This window comes from Vombatus ursinus, unplaced genomic scaffold, assembly GCF_900497805.2.
Source record: "Vombatus ursinus unplaced genomic scaffold, bare-nosed wombat genome assembly UNPS02014818.1, whole genome shotgun sequence".
In the NCBI taxonomy this organism is placed as follows: domain Eukaryota; kingdom Metazoa; phylum Chordata; class Mammalia; order Diprotodontia; family Vombatidae; genus Vombatus; species Vombatus ursinus.
This window is the reverse complement of record NW_020954596.1, coordinates 32,674,570-32,701,301: the sequence shown is the minus strand read 5'-3', so window position 1 is coordinate 32,701,301 and position 26,732 is coordinate 32,674,570.

The following is a 26,732-nucleotide window of genomic DNA, read 5'->3' as shown; positions in this document are numbered from 1 at the left end:
TGTGTGTGTGTGTGTGTGTGTGTGTGTGTGTGTGTGTGTGTGTGTGTCCATATGCCTGTAGAACTGCTGTTCCCAGGTTCTTAGACTTACCTGTGTGTCGAGGGCAGTTGGTTAGAGATCGGCAGTGGTGGTGGCGGGCATGGGGGCCCATCACTGCTACACATCCCACTACTGGAGAGTTGTTTTTTTTTTTCTTTAATCCTTTTGGAGTGGTTACCTACATTGACAAGTGGTTTGTGTATTTTACACTCTTTGACTGCCTATATGACTTTGAAATGGTCTATTGTGGGGGAAAAAGTCCAAGAATGAGCCAGATTTAGAGGAGATATTTGATGACAAAGATCTAGAATCATGCTTGAATATTCTGACCAGTATTATGTCAGAAGAATGCATTGGTTTACTTTTGCCGTTAGGCTGAATCATAGTCAGGTCAGATTCCTGGTAAACGTGATCTCACACAGTGTGGGTTGCTGACAACTACACTGTTCCATTTCTCAGGAATACTATCTATCTATCTAAAGATAGTATAAATAGGTATATGTACCTATATTTTAAAACATTTATACTTATGAGTATAGATATGATAATATATAATTAATATATAATAATTCATGATATAGAATAATGTGTTTATATGTATAAATACTTATAAATATATATTATATATATACACATAATTGACTTGAGTATTTTTTGCTTCAGCTTAAACTAACTCTTTTTTTAATCATTAGCCTTTGGTACGGTTACTTGGGTCCCTTTATGCCATTAATTCTTGGCAACATCAACTCCTACAGTCATAGCCTTGGGGTGGGGTGGTGTTTGGAGAACAACTTTGACATTTTATGATATAATCATTTAGTGTAAATTTATTCACCACCTGGTATGTAGTTTCTCAAGGGAGAGACTCATTGTAGCTACAATCCCAACTCAGCTCTGTTTGTTTCCTGTGGAAATGTTATGTACTATTAGGTGCCTCCAGCAAGCACTTTGAAAGTGTCTCTCTATCTGTTTATCCCCGTACTCTCTATGATAAGGCCTTTTTTTCTTCTCCCTGTTTAATTATCATCCGTAGATGTACCAGCTACGAGTGTGGTGATGCTGGGCAAGCTGGGAGGTTCTAAAGTATCGTCCCCGGCTTCACTATGTTGGTGGTCATTTAGTCTCCCCATTCCCTTTTGGCTCCGTATAGTGTCTGTTGTTCAGTTGTTTCATTCATGTCTGGTTCTTTGTGACCCCATTTGAGATTTTCTTGGCAAAGATACTGGGGTAGTTTACCATTTTCATCTCTAGCTCATTTTACAGATGAGGAACTGAGGCAGGTTCACACAGCTAGTAAATGTCTGAGGTTGGATTTGAATTCAGGTCTTCCTGACTCCAGGCCTGGTGCTCTATCCATTGCACTGCTTAACTGCCCCTACATGTAGTGTCTAGACATGCCCAGTTCCAGTTATGGTCCAATCTTCTTTTGCAAAAGTAGGTTTTTCTAGTCTTTGGGGTACTTCAGTGATTCTTACAGATAGGCTCTTAAATACTACATTTTTTTAAACAGGCAGTTCTCTTAGGCAACAATGCAATTTCCAATACTGTGTATTGTCTTTGTTTAATCTTCATATTAACCATATTAATGACCCCTATTCCCCTTCCAGATCTATAAAGGATTAACATAATAGGATTGTAATGTCATAGATTTAGAGCTTGAAGGGACTTAGAAATCACTGAGTGCAACCCCTTATTTTTATGGATGAGGATACTGAGGCATACTGAGTGATTCTAATACTACTAAAAAATAGATCTTCACCTAATCCTAATATGCACGTTAAAAAAAATAAACTTCCTTTGTGACAAGCAACCTTCTTTTCTTTATATTTATAATAATAATAAAAATAATAATAGTAATAACAATACTAGCATTTATATGGTGTTTCAGGGTTTGCAAATAACATTATGCATATTTTCTCATTTGATCTTTCAACAGCTCTGTAAGGTAGATGCTATTATTATCCCCATTTTACAGATGAAGAATCTGAGGCTGAGAATGGTTATGTTGCTGGCCAACGGTCCCCCAGCTAATAAGAATCAAAGAGAGGATTTCAACTCAGACCTTCATATTTAAAAGCCCCAAACTCTTTCTTCTATTCTCAACTGTCTCTTGGATCTATCATGTTCAATGGTATCTTTTGTAATATAACTAATATGCAATAAAAGCTTTTTATAAGAGCTCATTGTCAGATACATCGTAATAGCAGAAATATGGTAATGAATGAGAATTGGCTCTCAAGTTAAAAGACTTATACAGGGCTTCAAAATAGCAATGTTTAGCTCTGTCATTGGCATACTTGATGTTTGATATTGGGCCATTCAATTAATTTCTCCAGGCCTTAGTTTCCTCGTTTTCAAATTGAGCAATCATTTGTTAAATGCCTGCTGTGTCAAATGGGGATAATAATACTGGTACCTCAGGGTGTTGTTGTGAGAATCAAATGAAATAATATGGGCAAAGTTCTTTCTTTGTCAAAGTACTGTAAGTTATTTTCATTATTATCACAAAGGATCATTGTGTAAAAAATCAATTTTACTTTCTTATATCAATGTTATTAATTCTACCACCCTAAAAAAAAAAAACCCAAAAAACAAAAACTTCTACATGTGATGATGATTTTTTCCCCTTTCCTATTCCCTTGGCTTTCCCATTCAGATTCTGAGGACTTCTTTTACCAGGCCAGAATCTACTACATTTCTAATTTCTTATTCAAGAGCAAGCTTCCTGAGACCATCATGCAACATTTTTCATTATACATACCTGGGAATTTTGGATCAGTCCTAAGTGTCTTTTTGTGATATTTTCCTCATGATTTCCCTTGCTCTTCCATCTTGGAACAAAACATTTGAAGGGGGGGGGGAAGGTTGATGAGATAATAGAAATCATGTTAGAGAGGAAAGGGACTCTAGAAATCATAGTGTTTGCCTCCAAAATTTTATAGCTGTGTAGCTCTGGAGTATGAGATTTTTGCTTCCTCAGGACAATTAAAGACTCAGGTTCTAATCTTGATTATCTTGTACAATTTACATAACTGGCTCACTTCCCACCCAGTTAAAAAAAAAACAAAAAAAAAACAAAAAAAACCTGAGTACTGCTGAAGTTAACTGAAGTCTACTTAATTAGATGGACACTGTAATAACAGATCCAAGCAAGCAATAATATTGAAACATTAAACATTTTAATTGGGACAGAAATAGCAATTGAGTAATATTCAGCCACATTCTGAATTAGTCAAAGTCCCTATCCCTCACTATAATAGTTTAGGAAACAGATTCTTCCAAAAGACTTGACTGAGTACAGCCAAGTTTCTTCCATTGTAACAAAAATGAGGAGGGTTTAAACTTTTAATAAAAAATAACCTCAGCGTTACCACATGAAAACTGCTCTTGCTGGCATCTGGCCCTTCCCCTCTCTCCCAACCCCTAGGTGTTGCTCATCTCTTGTTCTGTTCTCAGTTTAGCTGATCTCAGGTCCTTGTTATGATAATTATGGTGATTTTTGCTGCCCCAGGTTGTTTTTCCCTCCTTACGGTTGCAAACCTCAGCTAAGCACTTCATTTCCTTAATCTCATATTTTTTCCTCCTCATTCCATCAGTGTAATCAGTCTGTGGCTTGAGTATACCTGGTCCCATAGGAATTGCTGTCTCCATTTCCCCAATAAGAATTTGTTTTTTCCCTGAGCCCATGTGTTTTTCTCCTCCACCTCTTAATATTTTCCCTCCAATTACAAAAAAAACCTAACAATTTTTACATTGTTTTTTTTTGAACTTTGAGTTCCAAATTCTCTTCCTCCCTCCTTCCTCCCTCCCCCTCCCTCATTAAGCAGGCAAGCAATTTGATATAGGTTACATATGTAAAGTCATGCAAAATAATTTTTTCCATAGAATCATGTTGTGAAAACACGGACAAAAACAAGAAAAATTTTTTTTTAAAGTTTTTTAAAAAAAATTACTCTTCAATCTGCATTCGGACTCCATCAGTTGTTTCTTTGGATGTGGATAGCATTTTTTATAATAAATCCATTGGAATTGTCTTAGATCATTGTATTGCTGAGAATAGCTAAGTCATTCACAACTGATTATTGTACAATATTGCTGTTACTGTATACAATATTATTCTGGTTCTGCTCACTTCACTTTGCATTAGTTCATGTAAGTCTTCCCAGATTTTTCTGAAAGCATTCTGCTAATTATTTCTTATAGTACAGTAGTATTCCATCACAATCATATTTCACAACTTGTTCAGCTATTCCTTAATTGATGGGAATCACATCAATTTCCAATTCTTTGCCACTAAAAAGAGCTGCTATAAATATTTTTGTACAGTTAGATCTTTTTCCTTTTTTTTTTTTTAAATCTCATTGAGATACAGACATAGTAATGGCATTTCTGGTCAAAGGGTATGCACAGTTTTATAGCCCTTTAGGCATAGTTCCAAACTGCTTTTTAGAATGGTTTGATCAGTTCATAATTCCACTAATAGTGAACCAGTGTTCCAATTTTCTCATATCCCTTACAACATTTATCACTTTCCTTTTCTGTCATATTAGCCAATTTGATAGGTGTGAGGTGGTGCCTCAGAGTTGTTTTAATTTGCTTTTTTCTAATCAATAGTGATTTAAAGCATTTTTTCATATGACTACAGATAGCTTTGATTTTTTTCTGAAAACTGCCTCTTCATGTCCTTTGACTATCAGTTGGGGAATAATGTATCTTATAAATTTTACTCAGTTATCTATGTATTTGAGAATTGAGGTCTTTACCAGAAAAAGTTGCTGTAAAAATTCCCCCACCCCCTAGTTTTCTGCTTTCCTTCTAATCTTGGCTACATTGGTTTTGTTTTTGCAAAATCTTTTAAACTCAATGTAATCAAAATTATTCATTTTACATCCCATAATTCTCTTTATCTCTTGTTTGGTCATACATTCTCCCATTATCCATAGATCTGACAGGTAAACTATTCTATGTTCTCCTAATTTGCTTATGATACCAACATGTCTAAATCATGTAATCCACTCTGCTATCAGCTTCCATTTTACGGATGAGATCATCCAATTCAAATTTACAGTTATGTTTCCTAACTAATTATTTCTCTCCATCTGATTTTCCCTTTCTTTATTCTACTCTTTCTTTCCTTTCATTTTGTCTACCCTCAAAAGTGTTTTGCTTCTGACTACTGCCTCCCTCAATCTGCCTTTCCTTTTGCAGATCATTCCAATGTAATCAACTCACATCTGTGTCTTTTGTCAATGCAAACACCTTTTAACTTTCCTAATAATAAGAAAGTTCTTAGGAGATAGATACAAGTATAATTTTTGCATGTAGGAATGTAAACATTTTAACCTTATTGAATCACTTATGATTTCTATTTCCTGTTTACCTTTTTTATGCTTCTCTTGAGTGTTGTATTTGAAAATCAAAATTTCTATTGATCTTTGGTCTTTTTATCAGGTATGCTTGAAAGTCCTCTATTTCGTTAAATATCTTTTTTTTTTCCCCTGAAGGAGTATACACAGTTTTCTGGATAGGTTATTCTTGGTTATAATCCTAGCTCCTTTACCTTCTGGAATAACATATCCCAAGCCCTCCAATCCTTTGATGTGGAAGCTGCTAAGTCTTGTGTTATCCTGACTGTGACTCCATGGTATTTGAATTGTTCCTTTCTGGCTGCTTACAATATTTTCTCCTTGACCTGAGAGCTTGGGAATTTGGCTATACTATCTCTGAGAGTTTTCCTTTGGGGACCTCTTTCAGGAGCTGATTGGTGGATTGTTTCAATGTCTATTTTTTCCCTCTGGTTCTATGATATCAGGACAATTTTCCTTCATAATTTCTTAAAATATGGCATCTAGATTCCTTTTTTGATCACGGCTTTCAGGTAGTCCAATAATTCTTAAATGATCTTTCTTTAATCTATTTTTAGGTCAGTGATTTTTCCAGTGAGATTTTTCACATTTTCTTCTATTTTTTTCATTCTTTTGAATTTGTTGGGTTGTTTCTTGATGTCTCATGGAGTCATTAGCTTCCACTTGCTAATTTCTAAGGGATTATTTTCCTCAACAAGCTTTTGTATCTCCTTGTCCATTTGGCCAATTTTGTTTTTTAATGAGTTCTTCCCTTCAATGAATTCTTGTATATCTTTTTTCCATTTGACCAATTCTGCTTTTTAAGGAGTTCTTCTCTCCTGTCGATTTTTGTGTCTCTTTTACCATTTGGCCTATTTTGTTTTAAAAGGTGTTATTTTCTTCAGTATTTTTTGTGTTTAGATCTTTCCTGTCACCATAGCAACTTTTTATGGTCAGGTTCCTTTTTGTTGTTGTTGTTGTTGTTTGCTCATTTTTTAAGCTGATTTCTTAACTTTTAACCTTATGTTAAAGTTGGGCTCTGTTCCTGGGGTGGAGGAGACACTGTTCTAAATTTCAGGTTTTTCATACTGCTGTTTTCAGAACTAGTTCTGGGGGTCAGTAAGTTTTCAGTTCTTCTAAGATAGTATGATTTAAGGAAAGGCTTGGTTACTGTCCTGTGTTTTGGACTATGAGCACCTAAAGGTACTCTTTTCCACCTTGTAACTGTGACCAGGGTCCCCACTCCCCTGCAGCTTCATGCTCTTGTGTACAGGTGTTCCTCCTTGCCCTGGGACTGTGACCTAGAAACTCATATGGGCAATAAAACACAGTCCTGCACCCAGTGCCAGCAAAGAATCCCCTATAATCTTCTTCTGACCAGTTGTCCATTCAATCCCCTTACCATCTGTGAGCTTAGAGTTCTGGAAGCCACCATGGATTCAGTTGCCCCCAAGGCCTATTGCTGGCCTGCTGGAGAGTGGCCTGCACTGGTGGGGCCTGCACTGGACTATACTCCACTCTCAACCCAATATGGTAGACCTTTCTTGCAGACTTTCTAAGTTGTTTTTGGCTGGAAAATTGTTTTATCCTGTCCTTAATTGCTTTCTGCTGCCTCAGAATTTGTTTTGAGGAGTTATTTCAACATTTTTTGGAGGGGAATTTGAAAGAGCTCAGGCAAGTTTTTGCCTGTACTCCACCATCTTGGCTCTGCTCTCCTTCCTCCTTTTTTCTTTCTTCTCCCCAGGTATTCTTTTTTTTTTTCAGCCAAAGACAAGGCTTATTAAAGATCTGCCACATTAGGCAGACTCTTAAGGAATCTGAACATTAGTGAGATATTGACTAGACTGTAAGAATCTGAGCCCTCAGGTATTCTTTAGAAGATAGTACTTTCAACAATATTTGTGACAGAAATATAGTGACTGTATTTTCTGAACCAAAAACAAAAAAACATGGTTTGGAAAAAAGTTTTTTTTTTTAAATTTGTGTTGACAAAATTGGGGCAATTACGTAATCTTTTGTACTAGTGCAGGTAGGGAGGTGTTTAGGGACTTCATGACAAGAATAATTGTGACCAGTTGGTATTGCTGGCACACAATACCAAGTCTCCCAAATTGTAGCAATAGACATCAAGGGCTTTCTTGGGTAAAACACTATTTTTTCAGCCTACAAATATCTTTTTGGTTCTCAGATCTTTAAATTCAATTTAATTCAACAAACATTTATTAAATACTTGCCATATTGAAGGCACTAGTCATTGGCAATGCTCTGCCCTTAAGTAACTCTCATTTTAATGGGGAATACAATAGGAAAGATGATGAAGCCCTCAGAAGAAATTGGGAAGTTCAAATGAGGAGTAGGTTTAGGAGAAAGATAATGTAATAATATCTATGGAATACATGGTAAACCATCCATGCCTGCTCATCCTGTGTGACTCACTGTTTTCCACTGAAAAGGCAATATCATTTCAGAGTTCTTACTCATAGTTAATATTATTTTCCTTCACCAGCATAAGTCCCAATTATTAGCTAGCCTAACACTACCCATTTTTCAATCATGTCAAGTCTAACCTCCTTCATAAGGCATCCCTGGATACTTTAGTCTATAATGATCTCTCTCCTATGAATTCTGGAGAAGCAAGGTATGGCATGTACATAATCATTTTGTCGTCATCAGTATCTCATTATATTCATAGAACATTGAATATAGTGGAATAATATCAAAACAAATTATGTCAGCACTATTTCTATTGAAACCCCATAGACAAAGATGAGAATAACATAATAATGAGGATGATAAAAATGGAATCAAAAGGCTGTCCATGAGTGAGACATAAACTTGTAATAATATGTCAACAGGTTCATCAAAGAAGTGACTGAGTCACATGAATTTCTTTATAGAAACTGAAAGTTTATTATGGCAATGAAGGACCAGGTCATTACCACTAGAAATTATGGAAAGGTTCAATATTAGGAGGCAAGGAATCGTTAGAAACTGTGCAGCACAAAACTACAGTATGCAAAAGTTTATCATCAACCAAATATCTAGCAAGACATGACTTGGTGGATAGGATCATATATCAAAAGCTTGCTGTTTTTCATGGACTGACAGAAAACAAATCCCCATACCACAAATATAGACCTGCAAATATTTCAGAGACTTATCCAATAAATTATACTCTAGCTGGACCTTTGCCATATACAAACTGTTGCTCACAATTGCTACACAAAACATCGATCCATAATAACTTAACAGTAACATAGATATTGCCATACTGGATTCTCATAATCTCCAAGATACATAAAAAGCTTTAAAAATATGAAGACAGATCAACGGAGATGAAATTCATGGGGCAACAGGGTGGGATTTATGTATCATCCTTGTCCTCTTCGTTGCTAAAATTCTACCAGGATGTTTTCAACAAGTTTAGACAAGATGAGCTTACATCCTTACACTTTTATTTGACTACAAATAATATGATTTATTTTGTCTTTTCTGCACTAGTTCAGACAACATTAAATATAAAAGAATAATAGCAAGATCGCTACTATTCCTCAAACCAATTCAATCTGAAATAACAGTTTAAAAAAGAAGACTGAAAATGATGAGTGATAACAATTTGTTGAGCTTTGTAGACACTTCATACTGCTTTATCTCAAGTGAACCCTTAATTTCAACCCATGCAACAATACATTGCTAATAAGTTTAGGGAAACATAAAAGAAAAAAAAAACACTTCATCCTTAAACTAGATGAGATGAAAACAGCTGTGAAGTAGAGGAGCTATTACAAGCTGAAGAGGAACAGTCCAAAGACCTTAGGTAACTGAAAACAATTCACAATACAAAGTCCTGAAGCTATGCCTGTTGTTGAAATGCATGAACAAAAGCAACAGTATTTCAAATGATTTTTTAAAAGGAGATGAGCAAAACATGGGCTTCATTTGTGAGAAGCTCTTTGTATGTTCAGTATCCTGAATCCAACTATCAGACCAATTACAATAAAACAGAACAATTCTTAAAAACTAACACCTATTATTAAAATTACAAATAAGTACATTTTCCCTCAATATTTGACAAAAAGTATAAAAACATTTCAGGTGCTGTATGTAGCAGTTTATGAGATAGATGCATTACACAGCTATAGAAGGAAAGGTAGCATGATCAAAGAATACCATGTCAGTACAGGCATCAAATATCACCCTGAAAAAAGCATCTTGAGGGAGCTATTGAAAATTTGCTGAGAGGCATTGGTCTAATTGGTACTACAGAAGAAAATCTTAATACCACATTGCCCAGTTAAAGACAATAAAAAGGAAGCATGTAGAATGGAATCCAGAAAACAAAAGCGCATTTGAAATTCTAGATTCCATTAATCAGTACTTGAAAGCAGACATCTAAAAGTTAAAATGATACAGGAGGTCAAAGTAGTACATATCAATACAAAGTAGTACATTCAATGTCAAATAACCCTGTAAGCCTTCAGAAGCTTGAGAACCAAAGAAATTAATATAAAGGAAGAGAACCATCAGAGAAAGGGGATGTGGAAAAGTTTTGATCCTGTGTAAGGTTGCAAGAAGTGCAACACAAGGAAAACAAAAGTTGGATCAAACAAGAAACAGTTTGATCATCATTCGTAGAAAGATAAAAGAGGTTTATCCAAGGATAGCAGGCTTCACTATAAGATTGAAAAGCAGTAGGGCTGAAAGATCCTTAATTATTGGCTTAAATTGTTCACAAAACATGCCCAAATAATTCATAAAGCCCTTTGCCAGCTTCTTTTCCTGAGCAAAGCCTGATCCCAGCTTTCTTTATGGAGTTAGTACCATGGTGTAGTTGAAGGAGCACTGACTCTGGAGCTAGGTCATATCCTGCCTCCCTCTCAATCCCTCAGAGATCTTAGGTAAGTCATTAAATCTCCATGGAACTCAATTTCCTTATCTTTAAAATGAAGAGTTTGGCCTAGATTTTGATTACCTCTGAGATCCCACCCAGCTCTAGATTTCTGATTCTTATCACCATTATTGACAGAAGGTACTATATATCTATTATCAGAAGAATACTAGACCAATTTCATGCCTATCTATTCAGAGTTTGTATCACTAAAAATAGCTATAAGTGCTTATTAGAAAACAATATATTGGCCAGTGGAAGAAAAAATGGGTATATACCAAAAAGTCCCAGGGCTGTAAAGAATAATTTATTATCCTTTTACAAGTAATTGATCAAGCTACCAGAAAGAATTAGATATTTTTACTGTCTTTTTTGATGATCACAAAGTCTTTGACTCAGTTCTGCACTCATGTCTTATTCCCCTAATCCTATATAAAAGAGACACATCTATAGTAATGAAGCTAGATGCTCACATGAAATACTGCTCTCTGTTTAAAACTTGCTAATGCTATAGCTATGTCAGGAACAATTACTATATAAAATGTGGCATTTTTCAAGGAGACAGTTTAAACTCATTTATGGTTATACTTTGAGCTAAATCTGTTATCATCTTGTCTAAATGGAATCGCCTGGTTTCAAATTTAAAAAGGTTTTTGAACCAAAACTTCTTATTAATCTTTGATGTGTGAATGATATCAAGTTCTATGTCTCCACTGAAACCACATTAAAGACCTAGATTGCAAGTAGAACTTTGCAAGGGGAGTTCAAAATGGGAATATGGTGACATACATGTTATCCTTATTGTCTTGTCTGTTTCTAAAATTGTATGAGAAATGCTTTCTTTGGGCCTACAGAGAATGATCTTTTATTCTAATAATATTTTTATCCACCTACAAATTAATTTATATGACTTCCCTATGCAATAATCTATTAAACATTAAAACAAAAGAGTAATAGGATAGACCCTTGTTCCTAGGTTATTTATATCTGAGCCCCATAGAAAAATATGTAAAGAATGAGATAAGAAGTCCATACACAGAAAGTATTTTAGTGTTTGTGAGGAGATGTGTATGGATTCTCTCATTTGAGACTCAGTACAACCCTGTCAATACTACAGGCATTATTAACTCTACTTTACAAATGAAGAAACATGGTGAGAGCCTTAAAGTTTCTTGGGTAAAGCACTGAACCACTTAGTATTAGAGGTAGAATTCTAAGCCAAGTTTTACTTATTTGAAGTCAAACACTCTATATGGTGACATCAGGCCTAAATTTAGAGTCATAGAACTTGAGTTCAAATCCCCAAATTGCTATGTAATGCATTTATTATGATCATTTTCTTATTTCATCTTCAGTTTCATCCTCATTAAGTACCTGGGTTAGAAGATTTCTAATCACAGGGTTCTTTTAGGTCTAACTCACATGATCACTTACTTTTTGTACTACTCCTATTTGATGCTTAGATCATAAAATGTTCATGTTGAAGGGAATCTTAGAGATCATTTCCCCAAATCAAATGAGATAATATTTGTAAAGTGCTTAGGATGGTGCCTGGCACATAGTAGGCTCTCCATAAATGTTTATAGTGCCACCCCACCCTGCAATTCCCTTGTTCTAGAGGTCAGGCATCTTGGACTTTGAGTGGTGAAGTAATTCATTCAAGATTAGCTTTAATCACATAAGCCTTACATTATTAGTTATCTGTTTCATGGATGTATAGCTCAGCTACTGAACTAGTTATATTGTTTTGCTGCCTTACCTCTCCCTTCTCCTTCATACTTCCCTCCCCCACCAAGTTTCCTCAGTCCAACCTAGCAATTCCCCTTTATATGTCCATGTTGCAACTGGGAGCTGTTAGCTACCCACAGGCCCAATGTACTCAGAGAGTGATCTCATATTTCATCCACATTTAAAGATTTTTCATTTTCAATGAATCTCCTTGCTGGAGCCAGATTATATATGTGACACTAAAGGGCAGGATCTTTAATTTAAGCAGTAAACTTTTAGTAAAATGGGAAAAAAAATCTTCCTCTTACCTTGAATAAGTTCAAGCACATCCTCCCACAATGTCCCATTTCATCACTGGGAGAAGGAGCACATTTTAAAAAAATCTTATTGAATATCTTATTTTTCCCAATTACATGTAAAAACAATTTTAACATTCTTTTTTTTTTTTAATTTTGGGTTCCAAGTTCTCTTCCTCCCTTCCCTCCCCACCCCACTGAGAAGGCAGGCAATTTGGCCTAGATTATACATGTGTAGTCATGCAAAACACATTTCCATGTAAGTCGTTCTATGAAAGAAAACACAGACAAAAAAAAACACCCAGAAAAACAAAGAAAAAATATCTTCGATGTGCATTCAGGTTCTAAAAGTTCTTAGAGAAGGAACACTTAGAGCCCAGACAGTGCACGCTCCCAGGATTGTGAAAAAAAAGCACCTTTTTTGCCACTGATGGAGAGGTAGTCTCTTACTGCTACCCCACAGAGCTACAGATGTCATCACAGATATGTGTGTATGAATGTATGTATATACGTACATATATTTTTTGAGTTAGACATAGCCCCGCTCAGCCAGCAAACCACAGCTCCACAGGTCAGCTTTGTCTTTTTGACTGTCCCCTTTCTGGAAGGGGAAATTTCTCTAGGATCACTTGATATTTGGGTTTAGGGAAGGTTCATTCCTTGGATTTCCCATCATGTTCTTTGCATCTATTACAAGAACCATGCAAATTATCTTGGAGCTTGATTTAGCAACAATCAAGCAGAAAAGATGAAATCAACAACCTTTGTCCTATGTTCCTAGAATGATGGAATATCAAGTGTTGCTAAAGATCTCAGAGGTTATCTAATTCAACCCATAAATGAACACGAATACTCTCTATATCATACCCAACATTTACTTGCACCAGCTTCCATATGATGTGAGGGAACCTTTTGCCTGTCATTGTACCCTATTCTGCCTCCCATCAGCTCTCCAGGAATTCTTACCAAATTTTTCTTGTAGTGCAGTTTATGTTAGCCTCTTTGCAACATTCACCTATTGCTTCTAATCCTGCCCAATGTGACCACGAAGAATAAATCGAATCTCTTTCACATGACAGTCCTTAAGATACTTTAAATTAGATACCTTATTCCCCTTTAGTCTTCTTCTCAAGGCTAATTTAGGTGCTTCATACTGTGCTTGAGAAATGCAGCCATTGTGTATGCCTTCTTTTGGAAGTTCTTCAGTTTATCTATACATGTATGCATACGTCCCAGAATTGCAGATAATATCCCAGATGCCGCTGACCTGACAGAGTTACAGTAGGACCACCATCTCCTTAGTTATAGGTATTAGACCTTTCTTCGTGTAACCTAAAAAATGAATTAGCTTTCCTGGTGGCATAAGTAGGGTCCTTATATCCTGCTAAAACACCAAATATTCTGATTTTTTTTTTTAGACATACCCCCTACATCTTGTACTTTTGAAATTTATTTTTGATCTCAAATTAATACTTTACATTTATCCCAGTTATGTTTCATCTCATTTATTTTGGCCCAGTGCACTAGTCCATTGAATTATCTTTCAATCCTAACTCTACCTGTTTTACCCACAACCTTCACACTCAGGTTTGTATTATGTGCACAGTTGTTAAGCATACCGCTTATCCCTTTTCCCAAATGATTGATAAGAATGGTAAAACAGCATAAGACCAAGCATATTTCAATAAAGAATTTTACTGGAGACCTTCCAAGGTGACACCAAACTATTCTTTTAATGTAGCCATTTTATTCTTTTAATATTCTTTTAATGTAACCATTTAGCCAGTTTTGAATTCAGCTGCTTGTATATTGTCTAGTCTGTGTTTCCCTATAATTTCCACAATAATTCTTTCATTAACTTTGCAAATTGCTGTACTAAAATCTAGGTAAACAACAGCAATAACATGACTGTGGTCAAGTATCTAATAAGGTTGCCCGAGGCTAGTCTGACATAACCTGTTATTGATGAAGCCTTCCTGACTCTTGGTGACCACTCCTTTTTTTTTTTCAGTTGTTCAATAAGTATCCTGCCTTCCTCAAATCCCTCTAAAAGCAACTATTCTCATTTTTAAAAATCATCTTTTTTGCATTGTTGCCTATGAACTGAGATCTTAGAGTTATTTTAATTTATATTTCTGTTATTTATTAGTGATATGGAGCATTTTTTTCATATGGTTGTTGCTAATTTTGAATTCTTATTTTGGAACCTGCTTGTATGTTTCGAACATTTATTTATCTTTTGGGGTTCAATGATGGTTCAGAAATCACTGACTATGGCTCAGGCATCACATTCTGCCAATTCTGCAGTACTCTAGAGTTCCTCCTACCGCCATCTTGTCCAGATGACTGAAATTTATAAAGGGCAATTAGAAGCTTTCTTGTCTCCTTATTTAGCCTTATTTAGTCATCAACTTCCTATTAGCCATATTTGTTCTTTCCTTTCAAATAAATACTCATTGAATTTTGCTTTAGAATTTGTTTGGAGCCATTTTTACAGGTATTTGGAGGGGTTTGGGGACAGCTCAAGCAAGTCACTACTTTCACTCTACCATCTTGGCTTTGCCTTCTACTCATTGGATTTTGAAGCATGGTTGATTGGACTAACTTTGAGATGAGTATCAGACTTGCCCTTAAGAGAACCTATATTTCTTTTAATGTCTAGACTGTTGATTTCTTTGGTGCAGACTGTGCTAATGAGGGAACTTCTCTACCATAGCAGATCAGCAACTGGTTTTCAATTCATAGTCTAGAAATGTTGAGCAGAGGAAGTCGTAAGGGTGGAATGAATTGCAAATTTTGTTAAGATAATATAGGTTTTAGGTTTGGAAGCTATCTGAAATTTTATTTGGTCTAACTCACTTATTTTACTGATGCAGAAATTGAGGTCCAGAGAGGTTAAATGAGTTGCTCACAGTCACTTAGGTAGTAAATAGCAGGGCTGGGCTTTGAATCCCTTGTTTATCTACACTAGGATGTTGTGGGGTAAGTTTGTCCCATGTAACAAACAAGTGCTAAGGGTTGTATGTCTATGTTCTTGTGAGCTTCCCATCATGTTTAAAAAAAATAAAATAAAAAGGCAAGACTCCAAGAAAGGATGACTAAAATGATAAATGGGTTAGACTGTATGAAGAGAGATTGAAGTAATATAATATAAATAGCCTAGAGAAGAAAAATAGTAAAGGAAAGGGGGAATTGCTGATACTTATAAGCACCTGAGAGGTTGTACCATGGGCAACATTCATTTTGGAATGTTAGAACATCAAAAGACATGAATAGTATGTGGAGATATATTTTCCCCACTTGTCCATTAGGTTTAATAGTGCTCAACTAGAAGCAGAAAGTTATGATACAAAATCAAGAGTTAGGAAAGGAAAGGAAAATGTATTAACCTTATATGTTACCTTCAGGTAATTTATTATTGACTCTCAGGTCAACAACATTAAGAGACACTTTAGTTATGGGACATTATGCCTTTGCAATGTCTTCATGTCTGTGTGTTGTTGTGCATTGTCGTGCATACATGTATGTACTTATCTGCAATTCCAGTCAAGCAAAGTTTGGGAAGTGGTCCTATAACTAGCTTTCTTTCTGGGAGGGTATTTTTTATGGGCATATTTATGGGCATAAAATGATTTTGAACCTTTTTACCATTGTCTAGAATTAAAGTAATAGGTTGGGGATTTTGTGGGTTCCACTCTGATACTGACCCAGAAGGATTCATTTGAAACATCTCACATTATCTCCTTTTTTGCTTCTCAAATTTATTATGACCATACATACTTGAATTTCTCAGCATTGTCCTGAATTAAAATATTTTGTCTCATTCACAGACACACACACACACAATCTTTTATAAGATAGTGTGTTCCTTTTGGTGTAGATAGCAGGTCATTGTGTTCACAATGCATGGAATATAGAATAGGACAAATAACCCTTATTTTTAATTTTTTCAATGTGCATCTTGGACAAGCAAACATTTTACATATTCCTGTGATTTTTGCATAATTTTTAAAAATCACATAGATTTTTAGAAGAAATTAGGCATAGACTAGGAGAGATCTCAGACATGATCTGCTTGAGGACACTCATTTTATAGATGAGGATAGAAGTTGCAACTTCTTGTCCACTTTTGTATTCTTGTGTAAGTAGCAGAGCCAGAATTTTAACTCAGCTCCTCTGATGACAATTTATCACATCATTATCTCTCAGAATAAAGGAAAATCTCCTTTCTAGCACTTAACTGTACAAAACACAGAGAGAAATAACATTGGCCATTGAAGCCTCTTTGATTTTGTTTAGCACCTAAAATAATGCTTTCTGTCCCCAAAATAGGCAGTCATGGTAATGGTAATAATACCTTTAATGAGTGAATTAGCCATAGTCTCTTACAGTGTTGAAAAATACCACTTGAGAATTGTTGGTCCCTGTAAGTTGTGCTAGTACTTTTCAGACCTAATGTGTGGAGTATTACTGTTTCCATATGTGACTGAAACTCATGTTTTTCCCTCAAACATTATTCTGAAAAGTACAGGAAGAATTTCCTCTTACCTAGCAAGTTACTTTTGATGTGTGTGAAGCAGACATTTTACAACTTTATCCCTTTTTTCCTTTTCAAACGCCTCTTTGGAGCATTGCCCAAGTTGCCTGCCAGTGGATGGATGCAGACTAGTGCACTTAGCATCAATATTACCAATTAGTAGGGTCCCTTGTGCTGGGGTTTGACTCCCTGTACTTATGTTTTGTATTTTGAGATGAGCTAAAGCCTCTCTTGCCTAAGAGGCAGTAATTCTGTGATGTGAGCCTATAGGACGCCTGAAGCAACCAGAAGCAGTTATAAGTATGTCTCAAAACTAAAAGTTGTGACTCATAGTCAGGGCCTAAGGAGGCATCTTAAACCTAGAGGTAGGCTATTAAATTTTGGAAGAGAGTTATGAGATATTTCCTTAGTAAAGCTTATCCAAAATGACTGCTCTAATCATGCATGGAGAAGTCTGTGAGGGGTTTGACTAATGATGCTGTATTTATTTAAAAACAACAACAGCAACAACACCAACTTTCTTCATTGCTTCTAGGCATCATAGTATTTTTTCAGAGGCCCATCACTGTACAACTGAGATGGAATCTGGCCCTAAAGAGGTTTTTTAAAAGTAAAGAATGGGACTTTGTGACAAGCCACAGGCCATTATGACAAAGTGGCATTTCATTTGCTTTCTGTGTAAGTGAGCACTCAGAAAAGCTGAAAATAAGGAAAGGAAAACTCCTGAATAACAACTCTGTTCACTTTGGTAGTTGTAAAAGGATTTGCCATAATCACTTGCCATTTTTCTAGAAAGAACTCCATGGCTGAGGAGTTCTGGTTGACATCTCTTAGAATTTGGGAAGCAGGGACTAGCTGCTCCAGATGAAGTTTTCTCATTCAGTTTAGAACAATATGTACATACGCTGTTTTCAAGTCACACAGATTTGGGTGGAAAAATATCCCCATCAAAACCTCTTAGGAGTGATTTTGCTACTGGATTCAGAACACTGCCTCGTACTGTGCCAGTGTTCTGGGCTTAATCAAATTGTGTGTATCTGATTTATAATTAAACTTTGGCTTGTGTGAGTAGTCTGATTCCAGATGAAAGGAGACGTAGGAAAAGGACAAAGGAAATGATAATTTTAACAACTTGCATTATATTTCTAGAGTACTTCGTGGTTTTCAAAGAGCTTTTATATACATTATTTCACTTGAAAATCACCTGAATTTTTCATTTTCTACAAAGCTACTTTTAAAGATCAGCAGCTTCTGATATTTGTTATATAGTGAGATAACAGATCTAGTCATCTTAATGCCTGTTCCCTACAGAGCAAAAGCAGAGTGGTAGTGTACAGTTTTCAGTATGCTGATAGGACCCATGCCCCATAGGCACCCAAAACCTCTGGGCTGACATGGATCAACTTCAGTTCTGGGAGCCTGACTCAAATGAGTGAATTTCTTATTTTTCTTTTCTTTTTTTCTTTCTTTCTTTCTTTCTTTCTTTCTTTCTTTCTTTCTTTCTTTGGCTCATTATGTCCTGCCCCAGAATTTATGCTAGGAAATCTCCCAACATAAAGGTTAAGCATAACTCATATCTTAGTTTCCCCTTTTGTGAGTAACAGGGTCCCTAGGTTCCATGCCAATACTCAGTATAATAAATGTGTATTAGAGAGGATAGCCATTTGCTCTGCTGAAGATGTCAAGGACTGAAAGGAACCCCTGAATATATAGAGAAGACATAAAACACTCAACAGTACTTCTCATGTTCTATTGTGTCCTTTCTATAACCCCAAAGAAACCCTTTGAGTGCTTCCATACAAGGAAAACATACTTTTTGGAGCTATGGAATGGCAACATCCTTTCTATCAGACCTGCTCTATCCAGATGCCCCCTGTTAACAGAGTATGGTGGTGAGATCTAGATCTTTTTCTACTTCCATCTATTTCCCCTACCCCCCTACATCTCCCTTAACATGGCTTTGTTTTCTCAAGCTGCAGGGACATATGTGGATAATTTTTTTTTTTTTTTGGTGAGGCAATTGGGGTTAAGTGACTTGCCCAGGGTCACACAGCTAGTAAGTGTCATGTGTCTGAGGCCAGACTTGAACTCAGGTCCTCCTGACTCCAAGGCTGGAGTTTTATCCACTGCCCCATCTAGATGCCCATGGATAATTTTCTTTATCTAAGACTGGGTGTATTGTAAGAACTATGTGATAGATTCTCTTCTTTGTCCATACTAGGGGGTATTAACATGGGGTTAAGTCCATCAGAGAAGTCAGGTGGGAAATGATGAAATGGCCACCTTCAACCTCCTTAGAGGATCATCTACATGCATATGGTAATTGAGTCCATGATAGATGATATCACCAAGTGAAATAGTGTAGACACAGAAAAGAATAGGACCCAGGACAGAGCCTTGGGGGATACCCATGGTTAGTAGATGTGACATGGATGAGGCTCCAGCAAAGGAGAGAAGAGGCATGGTCAGATAGGTTATAGGAGAAACAGTGTTGATAAGATCTATATAGTAGAGAGCTACAAAGACAGTAAAAAATACAAAAAACAATCAGTGTCCTTAAGAAACATATACCAATGGGTGTAATGACATATAAATAAATAAGTACGTACATGATATATGCAGAATTAAATGAAGATAACCTTAGAGATGAAGGCTCAAGTGTCTGTGGGGCCTGGGAAAATCTCATGGAAAAAATATCATTTGAACTTAGTTTTGAAATGAGTCAAAAAACTCAAGAGACAGTGCTAGGGCAAGGAGAAGGGAGATAGATTATCAAGTGTGAAGAAGAATAGATAGACTAATGTCATTGGACTTCATGAAAGGGAAGTGTAAAAAGATTGGAAAGGTAGGAAAGGGCCATGATATGAAGAACCTTAAATACCAAACAGAGGAGTTTCTAATCAATCTAAGAGGTCATTGGGAGTCACTGGGGTTTATTGAGCAGATGAGTGACATGGTCAGATCTATGCTTTAGAAAAATAATTTAAACAGCTCTGTGGAAGACAGATGAGAGTGGAGAGAGACTTGAGGTAGGGAGATGAATTAGGAAGCTACAGTACTAGTCCAGGAGAGTGGTATTAAGGTCCTGAACTAGGGTGATAACTGTGTGAAATGAGGAGATGTATATACGAACATTTTTAGAAAGCGAGGATAAGATTTGGTAACCAACTGCATATGTATGAGAGATTGTGTGGAGTTCAAATGGTCACTATAATTGTGAGCCTGCTAAAGTGAGTGGCTGGTAGTACTCTTAAGAGTAATAAAGAAGTTGGGAAAAGGGAAGGATCTGGGGGGCATGATGATGAGTTCAATTTTAGACTCACTGAATTTGAGATGTCTATTTAGTTGACATTTACTTCAAAAGCAGTTTGAACTAATGTCTCTTGAATAGTTGGATGTGTAGGATTAGAGTCCAGAAGAGAGATCTTATATCTATATTTATATCTCTCTCTCTCTCTATCTACATACAGATATATATAATCTCCACATATATATCTTTGTGGATGATCCCCAGATGATAGTCTCACATTCTCAGTTATCATCTTTTTGTGATTCCCAGATGTTGTGGGGTATGTGTGTGTGTGTGTGTATGTACATATACACACATACACATTTATCATCTGGGAATCATCCACAAAGAGATAATTGCATTTATTTGAGTAGTGAATGAATACCTAAGGCAGACACCCATTCATTCATTCATTCATTCATTCATTCATTCATTCATTCATTCACCGAGAGAGCTGTGTCTTTAACCTAGAGGGACTATATCCAATGGAAGGCAATTTCATGTCAAATCCTGCAGTGAGTTCAAAAAGTTTGAGAAATGAAGAAAAGGTCACTAGATTTGTCAATTAAGAGGACACTGCCAACTTTGGAGAGAGCAATTTCAGTTGAATTATGAGGTTGGAAGCCAAACTACAGTGGATTTTCAAGAGAATTCATCTTCTTTAGTGTCTTTTCTATTGATAAAACTATAGCTATTTCTGATGTTGAATTGTTTCAACAAATAATTATTGATTTATTTGTATGTATATTCTATTTTGTGTTATAGTTTTTGGCTCCTGTCATCTCTCTAATTAGTGTGTAAGCTCATGAGGGCAGAACCTTATATTATTCATCTTGGTACCTCTGTCCCTCACATGCATATACCACTTCCTAGGCCCCTGGTAGCTAACACAGTGCCTGGCTTACTATTGCCACTCAGTATACATTTGTTGAATTGTTGACGTGAAAATCTTCCTCTAACAGCATTTTGCTAAAAAAAAAAAAAAAGTGGCATTTCTCCTAAAAAAAAATTCACAATAGTTCTAAATCTGGGATCCTCTTCTTCAAGGGTACACTGTGGCAGAGTACTATTTTAATGACTCCATTACAATACTTCAGGGATCAATAGTTTCATTTCTGTAGGTGCTTCCTACATTGATTCAGATTATAATCCCTCCTTTCTTTAGTAGATCATCTTCACGAGTTGCTGAGGCCAAAAAAATCCATCACCAGGTGGCCAGCCTTCTGGTGATGAGTCTCTCCAAACTTAGCTCGGCTAAGTTCCTCTGACAGACGTACAGTTTGTTGCTAGGCCCATAATCAAAGCCTTTCCAGCTTGATAGCACCTGCCAGCTGGTTTTCTGCTGGCATAGTCTGCAAGAACTCAGGGTCACCTCCATACCATGAGGAAGCATTAGAATAAGCTTTTAGTGGAGAAATAATGCTCTTAACTTTAAAAATATTCATAAGCTTGGTACACAGTGGCATCTTCGTTGTGGTAGATGTTATGGTTTTGAGAGAGCAATTCTTAAATGACCTAGGTGCAAGACCAGAGAATCAGTAAAACTATAACCAATTTTGTGGTTGAAGGACTCTTGTGGATGATCTAAGAAGGACTTTGAGGAATATAGAAAATGGATAAGTATTTAAAGAGATCATGGAAAGAGAAAACAAAAGGAAAAGTAGGATTTGCTCACTCATAGGGAACCAAATTGCTTGTCTCATGTACTATACTTTTTTGTCTTGGTTCTATTTTAAAGTAGAATTAGGGGACACAAATCTGTAAGTGTAGCACCACATTAACTCATTTTGCTGAACTCATTATTGTAATTAGGCTGTATTTTAAGTTTATTAGTGGACTCACTAATGTACTCTTAAAAAGCTTTATCTGGAAGAAAGTCAATATCAGAAGCTTATAGAGCTGCTGAGTTTGTGCCCCACACACTTCCACAGAAAATCATGTTATCAATTTTCATGTGACTGTTAATCAATTAGAGTGACAAAGAGATGATTTGAAGTCAATTTTCTGTTTATTGCTAAATTAGCATTTGATCACACATGGTTATTTTGGTTTTCAGTGTGGCTGTTTTCTTTGTGAACGGGCAGAACAGAATTAGATGACAATAACCTCTTCTCTTTAAAAAAATTATCACCTGAGGGTATACAAATTCTATCATGAAACATGCATTTGTGTGTCATGGGTGCATGGACCAGGTACTGCTAACATCAAGGCTAAGGTAACAACTGTAAATATGGTCAGTGTACCTCCATGGAAACTTATCTGGTTTATACTATACCTGATGGGCAGTTCTTAGTCAGTTTTCAATCCAGGATAAGAGAGAAATGGTGCAGATTTGGTAGTTGCAATGTTAATTTTGTAGGTAATGGTGATTCAGTACTCTAGCTTTCAGATAGGGGAGGTATGCCATGGAATATATTTTCTTCTGCATAAAATGTTCAAATATTCTGGCCAGCTTGGAACTGTAACAATGTTGTGTTTTTGACAAATTTTCAACAGATTTTGACAATGTCAGTAGGTTATTATAGAGGACTAAAAGAAATCCAGGAGGAATGAACACTAGAGAGACTCAAAAGGATCCATGATTGCGAGACTGTAGAAGGGAAACCTAATAAATAAGTTTGTTGTCTTCAAATATGTGACATATTGTCATATGGATGTGAGATAAGACTTTTTAACATTTTCGGGGATAAGAAGTATGGGTAAAGTGTAAAAGTTAGAGAGATAGAGCTTTTACCAAAAAAAATAAAGGGCTTAATACTTAGAGGTGTCTTAAAAAGTGAATGAGTTTTTCCTAGGAACTAGTAAGCTCTCATTATTAAAAATATATAAAAGAAAACTTGATGACTTGTTTCTGGAATTTTGGAAAGAGGGATGCATTGGGTAGAGTTGGAATAGGTGACATGATTTCTCTCTTAAACTTGGTATTCCATGATTTCTAGGGAACAGCTCCAGCCAAAGAGAATTTTGTATCAATTTTATGATAATGAATGAAATATTTGGATGTCTGTAATGTTAAAGGTATGTTTTTTGAAATGTTAACTCTGTAGAATTACATATTTTTCTCTACTTTAAGAGGTATAAATAAATCATTAAAGTATATCTCCCTAATCTGTGTTACGTAGCAGGTGGGTAAGCTTATTTACTATCAGAATTATGGCACATTTTTGGCTTTTTTTGGATTTGTTGCCACTTTGAAAGCAGAATACATTACTGTGGATTTGTAAATACCTCCCAGATTTCTGGGGAATATTAAGGTCATTGTATTACATAATGCATTTTGTTCATATATTTGGACAAGTGTTGTTTTGTTCATTCATTTCAGTCATGTTTGACTCTGAGACTTCATTTAGGGTTTTCTTGGCAAAGATATTGGAGTGGTTTGCCCTTTGCTTCTCCAGATTATTTTACACATGAGGAAACTGAGGCAAACAGGGTTAAGTGACTTGCCTAGGGTCACAAGCTAGTATCTGAGGCCAGATTGAAACTTAGTTCTTCCTGACTCCAGGCCTGGCACTCTATCAACTGCACCACCTAGCTGCCCTTAGACAAGTGTTGTTGAGTTTAAATAGTTATGGTTATACTCTTTGATAGACTAGTAAGAACACTCTTGTCTCTTTGGTGAATGTAATTATATCATGTAAGATGAGACCTTGCTGTGGCTCTAGACTATTAAATCTTTGTGTTAACATGAGGTAAGACTGTTGGTATTCTATAGGGAATGATCCTGTGATCCTGTAAAATTTTTTTTTGTTGAGTTGTTTCAGTCATGTCTGACTTCACGAGACCCCATTTGGGGATTTTTTGGTAAAACCACTGCAGTGGTTTGCCATTTCCTTCTACTGCTCATTTTACAAATGAGGAAACTGAGGCAAACTGGGTTAAGTGTCTTGCCCAGGGTCACACAGCTAGTAAGTGTCTGAGACTGAATTGAAGTCAGGTTCTGATGACTCTAGGGCCAGCACTTTATCCAGAGGTTCAGAATTGACTAAATTCTACCTCATAGTCATTTCTTCATGTGTTTTCTCAAATCAACATCAGATTAAACATTTGGGCCTTATATGTGTTTCAGTAAAAGTTAAACTGCAGCTGAGTCCATGGTCTGCTACACTCATTTGCTTCCACAAACAAATTCAAAGGCAAACAAAAAGTGCTAGAAAAATTTAGATCAGAACTATTAGCCCTTTTTTGTTAGATATTATGTCAAACCTTGAAAGTGGCCAAGCTGCATGTCATAGAATTATAGAATTTCAGAGTTGGAAGGTCATGTAGTCCAACCACTATCCAAATAGCAATATGCCATTGCTGACGATTTGTCATTTAACCTCTACCAGAAGACCTCTGGTAATAAAGGAAGCACTACCTGATGAAGCAAGTGCATCTCATTATCCTTGGGCATGGCTTTAATTATTTGACTCTTTTTCTTTACATCTAAGTGCAATCTTTACCTGTATAATTTCCTTCAGTTTGTACTTGTCAGTTTATTCTAGTCATGCAAAACCAGCTCTAGTTCCTCTTTCAGATGGGGACTCTCATATTCTTAAATAATGCTATCATATTCCCTCCGAGTCTTCCCTTCTCTTTTCCCTGGTTAATTCCAGTTCCGTTGGCCCATCCCTGCATGGCATTGTTTTGATAACTCTTATTATCCAGTTATCCTTTTCCCCCCCCAGATATGTACCAGCTTATCAGTGTACTTCCTAAAATGTGTGTAGAATATAATAATACTTCAAATGTGGTCTGATCAGAGTGAAGTATATTCTAAGACTCTAACCTACCTTCTCCAGAACGCAAACTGTGCTTCTTAAGATCGCATTGGCCTTTTTTGTCTGCTAATGTCTTACTGCTTATTCAAACTGACCTAATGTTTGAGTAAAACCCCCAGGCATTTCTTACATGACAGTTTAGTCATACTATGGTCATCATATAATTGTGTAGTTGAATCCAAGTATAGAACTTTACATTTACCAGGATTGAATGTCGTCTTGGTATGTATTAATTTTTCATTTTTTTATTTTTATCAAGATCTTCATGACATGAGAGGAATTAAAGATAGTAGGAAACCTGGAAATCATTTCTTCTTTTTTATCCATGAGGAAATGGAGACCCAGGGCAGTTGAGGCACTTTTCCATTTTTACACAATAAATAGAAGAGCCAGAAACAAACCCCAATCCTCTGACTTCAAATGCAACATTTTTTCTACTAACCCCATGCATTTTGAAGCTTGATTCTGTTGTCCAACGTGTGAGTTAGTCCCCCCCAGTTTCATATCATCTATAAATTTGATAAATATTTTCATAAAAATCAAACTCATCATTTTGACTTTTAAGAACTTTCTTTTTGTAAAATTGAGATACAATTTACCTCGCTCATGTTGTGGCAGTAGCTTTGTTCTCTCTTTATCATCAGTTATAATTCCTTTTACTTTAAGCAGTAGTGGCATCCCTTCTTTGATCTTTTTTTTTTTGAACTCTGCATAGCTAATAATAAAAAAAAAAACCTTTGTTATCCTTAGCATGCAACAGAAGCCTCTGATCATTCTTGGCTTTCACGTTTCTGACATTCTGACCATCTCACTTTTTTTGCATTCATCCTTAGTCACATATCCTTCCTTCCATCTTCTGTATATATCTTCTTTTTATTCTACTATACTAAGGAAATGCTTGTTTATTTCATAAATTAAAAAAATAAATAAAATTTAAAAGAAAAAAATCTAAACTTAACAAACACCAAGTAAAATTAGTATTTCCATAGAGATAGTAGAACTAAAAAGGATTGTGAACTGAGCTTCCTTTATTGTAATCAAGATTTTTAACTTTCAAAGCTATCTTTCTTTCCTATGCTTTTTTTTGGCCTTTTGTTCTCTGCATTTAAAAAAGTGCCTCAATGAATCTCTCTCTGTTTCTTTGTCTCTCTGTCTTTCTTTTCCTCTGTATCTCTTTCTGTCCCCTCATTACTCCTCTTTAAAAAAAAAAATCCTTCTACTAAACATATATAACAAAGCACAAGTTTTCACATTGACTGTGACCAAAACGTATATTCATTTTGCATCTGTGGTCCCCACCTCTCCATTTAGAGGTGAGTAGCCTGCTTTTTCAATTATCTACTGGAACATTTTTTTGATTATTGCATTGATCAGAGTTTTCAAAATCTTTCAAAAGTGGTTTCTTTCTTTTTTTTTGTAATGTTTTTGAAATTTTCTAAATTGTTCTCCTGGTTTTTTTTTTTTTTTTAACTTTTCACTTCACCTGCATTAGTTAATGCCTCTCTTCTTAGGTTTCTCTGAAACAGTACATTTTTTCTTTTCTTATGGCATGTTATTATGCCATATATTCACACACCATAACTTTTTTAGCTTTCTTGAGTAGATGGACAATCCCTTTAGTTTCTAGATCTTTGTTACAGAAAGAGCTACTATAAATTTTTTGGTCATTTTGGTATATATGCATCATCATCGTCATCATCATAATTTATATTTTGCTTTAAGGTTTGAAAAGCACTGCCCAAATATCCCAGTTCTTCACCACAACGGTGGGAGATAGCTGCTATTATTTTTAGTTTGCTAGTGATGAAATTGAGGCTGAAAAAGATTGACTCTCCTAGACTTACTCA